At 42.0% G+C, this 5,815-nt stretch overlaps 1 long non-coding RNA gene across 2 annotated transcripts in view; it reads left to right on the top strand.

Annotated features, from left to right (window-relative positions):
* LOC115290501 overlaps positions 1 to 4,925 on the top strand; it is a 26,928-nt gene extending 22,003 nt beyond the window's left edge. For both annotated transcript variants that reach the window (XR_003908146.1, XR_003908147.1), the window contains 2 exons: positions 2,367 to 2,607; positions 4,685 to 4,925. This is a non-coding gene — a long non-coding RNA (uncharacterized LOC115290501). The remainder of the gene's footprint in view (positions 1 to 2,366; positions 2,608 to 4,684) is intronic.
* The last annotated feature ends 890 nt before the right edge of the window (positions 4,926 to 5,815 follow it).

The raw sequence follows: 5,815 nt of genomic DNA on the forward strand, positions 1-5,815 counted from the left end.
AGAAATAATTTAAAAAAATAAAAATAAATAAAAATAAAAATAAAAAAAGCAAGCAGCAGCTCCCTCTGGTGGATAGGCTTGGTTTGATGGGGTAGGTCTTGGAGTCTGCTCTCAGAGGCTCCGCCCCTGCCTGAGGCGAAATGAGCAGCAGGAGGTGAAGTGCGCACCTTCACAGACTCAATTGCGGAGTCCCCACCCCCAGTCAGGATCGCGATTGCAATGGGGAAAAGGAAAAAAAACAAAAAGCAAAAAACCGAGTCTCTCTTAGTTTCCGATAGCTTAGCTCAGGAAGCCGTGCGCTCCTGGAAATCTGCTGGGAGCTCCCACATTCTACGCACTCGCCCGGGGCCTCCACCCGCCACCGACTCCTAGCTGAGGGTCCTGTCGGTGCGCGTCTTATTTCTTCCCTGTGGGGACCCGGAATTCGCTCAGTCCGTGCAGTGCAGGGGGCGGGATGTGCCGTGGAAATGCGGTCCGTGGTCCCATTCCCAAAACCAGGTTCGAATTGCTCGTGCCCGGCGCAGTCGCTGCTCGGGTCGCTTCCACCGCCTCTCCAGCGCAGCCGCTTCTCACAGCCACCGGCGCCTCTGATTCCCCGGCGGAGATGGCTTAGGGCTGGAGGCTGTTCCTTCTGTCACGCCACCCCGGTTCGGCATTCCAGCTGCCCAGCAGTTATCTATGGAGTGGGTTTCTGTCTCCAAGGGCAGTTAAGCGTTCTATGCCTCTTCCCCAGAGACAGCTCCATGCGCGCGTTCCGACTCTGTCTCTTCCCTTTGTCTCCCGGGCGCCCGACACTTGCGCCAGGTTGGGCTGGGGATCTTACCTCCCCTGCCGTCCGGGCTGGCCCGTCCTCGGATCTCCCCCGTTCGCCCCCACTCACTCAGGTATCTTTGAGGTTCTATTCCCTCTGGAGTTCGTATTTTCTCCTTCTGCTCTCTCAGTTGAATGTAATATCCTTCTCAGCTCGAAAAACGGTGCGGAGGGAGTTTACAGAGCTCCCTTCCTCTCCACCATCTTGGCTCCACCCTCCTCATCCACTCTTATCCATAGCCAATACACATAGAAAATCAAATTTGTGGGTTGTATACACCACAATAATAAAGCCCCAGATGAATGGCCAGGGGAAAGGAAATAATGAAGCTGTCCGATGTCCTGGAAATAGCCAGGACTGTTTCAAAGAAATAGAGGCTCTATTACCCAGAGCACAGCTTGTCTTCTTACTAACAATCAGCCCATGAAAGGCTGTTGTCTGAGCTCCTCCTACATGTGTCAGAGCACTGAGAATCTGTGATTTGATAGTGATCATTGAGTTGAAAATTATGCATCTCAGAGATCAGCAAAGACCCAGGAACCAATCAAACGTGAATACCCAAAGAAAGGCAAAATAGGATGGCATGACTGGCTTTAAGCACATTCACTAACTCACCTTCCAACCATCCAACTATTAATAATTGTAATTCGTCAATAGGAGAGGAAAATGCACAATAGAGGCTGCTGCTGTGAGTCGCTTTGTTTTATCCTGGGTGAAAATAAATGTAATCTAAGAAATTCTTCCTTTGTTATTATAAAATAACATCCTTCTGGCTGTTCGTAGCAGTATATCAGTGTCAATTTCATGTTTTAGCAGTATATTATAGTTAAGTAAGAGGTTATTGTTGGTGAAAGCTGGGTAGGGGATACACAGAAACTCTTGCAACTTCTTATGAATCTTGTATAAAAGATTTTTGAAAATCAACCAAAACAGAAAGATCCTGTTGCATACAAATTTGTCTCAATTCTGTTTCCAATGACCCATCAGAAAAAGATGATCTGCATTATTAGCAGAAGTGCTTCCTTTTCTCTCCTTGTTCCAGATTTCTTCCTTACCTACTGTTTAAAAGTGGTAATAGAGGAAGTGTGAGGACTAGGTCCAGTCTATGCAGGTGCAGTATTGGGGCAGAAGGGTATTAAGACTTTTGGATATTTGTCATATGTGGGGAAGCAAAGTTCATAAAGCCCGTGGTTTATGAGGCTATGGCAGCTGGGCCCAAGCTGAGATTCCTGAGCACATAACTTATGACTCATACCCTGAAGTAGGTCCTTGGTTTAGCCCAGAGACTGGCATCCCTCTCCAAGGTCAAGGAGAGAAGGAAGGCCAACTTGCCAGTCCTTTTATCTTCTCTATTTATATCCTTTTCCTCCTCATCCCTTCCAGCTAGACAAAATAAGCCCAGGCCTGGGCCTCATTGGCTCAGACATCTACCCAAAGCCTGACTAGAAAGTGTCCTCTTAACTGGGTAATGCAGACAGATTATGCTCCCATGTAATCCCCACTGCTCAGTAATGCAGCTCCACCATGGCCAACCCTTTCTCTGCTTTCCCACCAGGCCAAGCCAAGGACCAGTTAGAGTCTAACTGTATCTTTAACTTTTAAAATTTGGCCTATCCTGCTTGTGATCATTCCACTTGAGACCAGTATAACACAGTTGCTTGGACCACCTATTTCACATGTGCAGTTCATCAAAGGTATGCAGAGGAAAGCATACTTGTCACCTGGCCATGCACCTTGGCCAGTTTGGACAATGATCCTGAGTCTCCATAAATATGCAAGAGAGATTAATAGGAGAGGTAAGTCTTCTCATCTCCATATGCATCTGATTCCCATAATATCTCTACTGCTTAGTTACCATGTGTGGCTGATGTGGGAAAGATCTCAGATGAGCTATGGATAAAGCAATGAAGAAGAATGTCATGAAATCTACTGGTCAAGCCAATTCTTCACTGTGACAGTGGCAGTGAGAATACAAACCAAAGAAGATATTAGCTATGAGAAGACAGAAGAGGGCAAAACACAAGAAATGAAAGGGGAATGTATACGTAATATTAACCATAGACATTTGGGTAGATCAAAACAAAATAACAGCAATTTCACAGTGTTTACCTAATAAAAAGAGGTTTGATATGATCTCACCTATAATATTCTTCAAGAAATAAATAAGCTATGTCATCTTATTGTTTAGTTTATTCATTCATTTAATATTTATTGAGCTGTGGTGTGTTCCAGGCACAAGGAACAATATCGCTTATACAGTAAGAAGGACATTCCCAAATCTCTGTCCTCACAGAGTTGACATTCTGGTAGAGAAAGACACTTAAAAAATTGTGTATGTGTGTGTGTGAGCACACCCATTCACACAAGTAATGAATATATATTATGTTAGCATTATATATGCTATATATGTCCATATAACATTGCTATATACCATATACTGTGGTATTATAATATTATATGGACATATATGTACTATGGTATATAGCAACATTATATGGACATGTATATATACTATGGTTCATAGCAGTATTATATGTACATGTAAATGGATGCATGTTATGAAGAAAAATACATGGGAAAGACAGGGAGGGATGGCAAGTATGGTATGCAATTGTAAACAAGGTGAGTACGAAGACTTCCTTGATAATTGATCTTTGAGCAAACATCTTAAAGAGATAATGGAGTAACCCATGAGAATACTTGGAAGAAGAACTTTCAGGAAGAGGAAACAACAAAAACATCAAGGCGACACAAATGAATCGAGCAAAAGGCAGCAAAATAGAAGTTAAACCAGTAATGCGAGCCATATCCTACAGGGCATGGTAAAGCTTCGTCTTTTACTTAAAGAGGCAATGGAGCCATTGGAGGACTTTGAGCAGAAGAGAACCAAGCTCGGTCTTAAATTTGTAGAGAATCACTCTGGCTGCTCTATTGAGAAGAGACTCTGCAGGAGCAAGGGCGGAAGCAGCAGGGGGAGTTAGGCAACTATTAATTCAGAGGAACTGAGGGGAGAGGGCGTGTGATAATGATGGCGACGAGGAAGAGTGGTCAGGTTTGAGGTATACCTCGAGGGTAGGATTAATGGGTTTGCTGAAAGGCTGGACATGAGATGTGGGAGAATCAGGGCGGGGATAAGGAAGACTGAAGCATTTGGTCTGAACAACGGACTGAACGAGTACCATGGGAAAAGCTGCAGTGGCAGCTGTACTGGGAGACGGACCGTGTAGAGTCCAGTTTAGATGGTGAGATGTCTGCGAGTCACCTGGGGGTCATGACGCGAGCATGTTCAGTCCAGAGCCAAAGCCACAAGCAGTTTGATTAAGTATAATTTTTAAACCCCCTCAAATGACTGCACGGCTATATAAATACCTAGTTATTTAAAATTAACTTTATTTTTATGTCATCCCATATGCTGGCATATTCTTTTTCCAAATGAACAGGAATTATAGCAACTGACAGAAAAGACTGTTATACAAGAATCAACAAAAGTAGAATTTGATCCAATTTATTTAGCATATTAATCACATAATGTGGAAATCTTTGCATTAAAAAGAAACAAACATGAACACATTCTTCTGTTCTGGCTAATGTGGATTTCACTTTCAAAATCATCTGTGCATTGTCAATACTATAGCAATTAAAATCTATTGATTCTACTTTATCCATATGTACATGAGAAATAAAATCTAGCTTATTTCTGTATTTTAAAAAATTCATGAGCTTATATCTGGCATTCAGTCATGCACAATTGTAATTTGCTACTCTTATGTTCTCTTCATTTTTTAAAGTTCAGCTTCTTTGACTCTCTGGTGTCAGAACAAATGTGTCCAGAGTCTTCCAAAAGCATGTCCGTCATCCTTTTTTCTTTTACAGAGTCCCAGAGAAGTCAGGATCTGAGCCCCGGGCACTGAGAACACAGGTTGTGCTGACCCCGGGCTAGCAGGCCACAGTAATCACTGTGTGGATCAGAGACAAATGGATATGCGAAGCAGAAATACAGTTATGTGCATGTCATTATTTCTGTGATTGAATTGGTTTAACTTGGGCATTTTATCACATCTGTCATTTGTTTCAACAGCCTCTCAATAAACAATAAAAAGACCCTGGATTTCAATTAACAAGAGAAATTCTTGGATGGCAAAAAGAATTAAAAGAGAAATGAGGGAAACAGTGCAGGATAAGTCTAGAATATTTGGAAGGAAGGCAGGAAGGCAAGCAAGCAACCAGTGACTCCCCAAATTCAGCTTTGTGTTTATTATATTTTCCCCAGCTTTTCTGGTCCTCCAATTTCCTAGCTAGTACTGTGATAGATAGTTTTCAGATTCTGACCAGGCTGACTTTGTGATTTCCCTCCATTTTTTCCTCTTCCCACTCCCCTTTTATGGATTAACAACCCTCAGAGAGCCTTGACAGAGATAGGCATGTATCAACTCAAATATAACATTTTGATCTTAATAAAAACTCACTCTGAGAAGCTGAGTATTCAATTAACATCGTTCTCCATTTTAACCTTAACATTACCAGGGATTCCTTCCCAAGCAGAAAGAAAGAAAGAACAGACTCCTAGTCAGCGAGAACTGCAATAAATTTGCAAAAATCTTACACTCGGCCTGCCGAATGAGAGAATAAAGTGTTTGAATAGGAAAGCCTGAGACCAGTATTTTTATGTGAAATTATCCGGATAATTGCACAATTCTTGATATCATTATGCTAATATACACATAGGCCAGGCTGAAGGCTTGTCTACAAGACTAATGTTTTATGCAGCTGCTTAGGTGCAGCCACTGAGCTTTCTCTATGTCCTTTTTCAGTTGCTAGATTGAAAAGAAAAGCAAGGAGGCCAAAAAAAAAAAAAAAAAGCTAGAAAGAAGAAGGAAAGATGAGTGATTTGATCATCACAAACCCCAGAGCCCTGTTAAAAAGTATTTGTACTTTAAAAAATCTTTTTTGCTGAAAGCTTTTTCAGGAGAAATAAATTATACTGACTGTATATAAATAAAAGCA

The sequence above is a fragment of the Suricata suricatta genome, chromosome 4, assembly GCF_006229205.1.
Source record: "Suricata suricatta isolate VVHF042 chromosome 4, meerkat_22Aug2017_6uvM2_HiC, whole genome shotgun sequence".
Classification (NCBI taxonomy): domain Eukaryota; kingdom Metazoa; phylum Chordata; class Mammalia; order Carnivora; family Herpestidae; genus Suricata; species Suricata suricatta.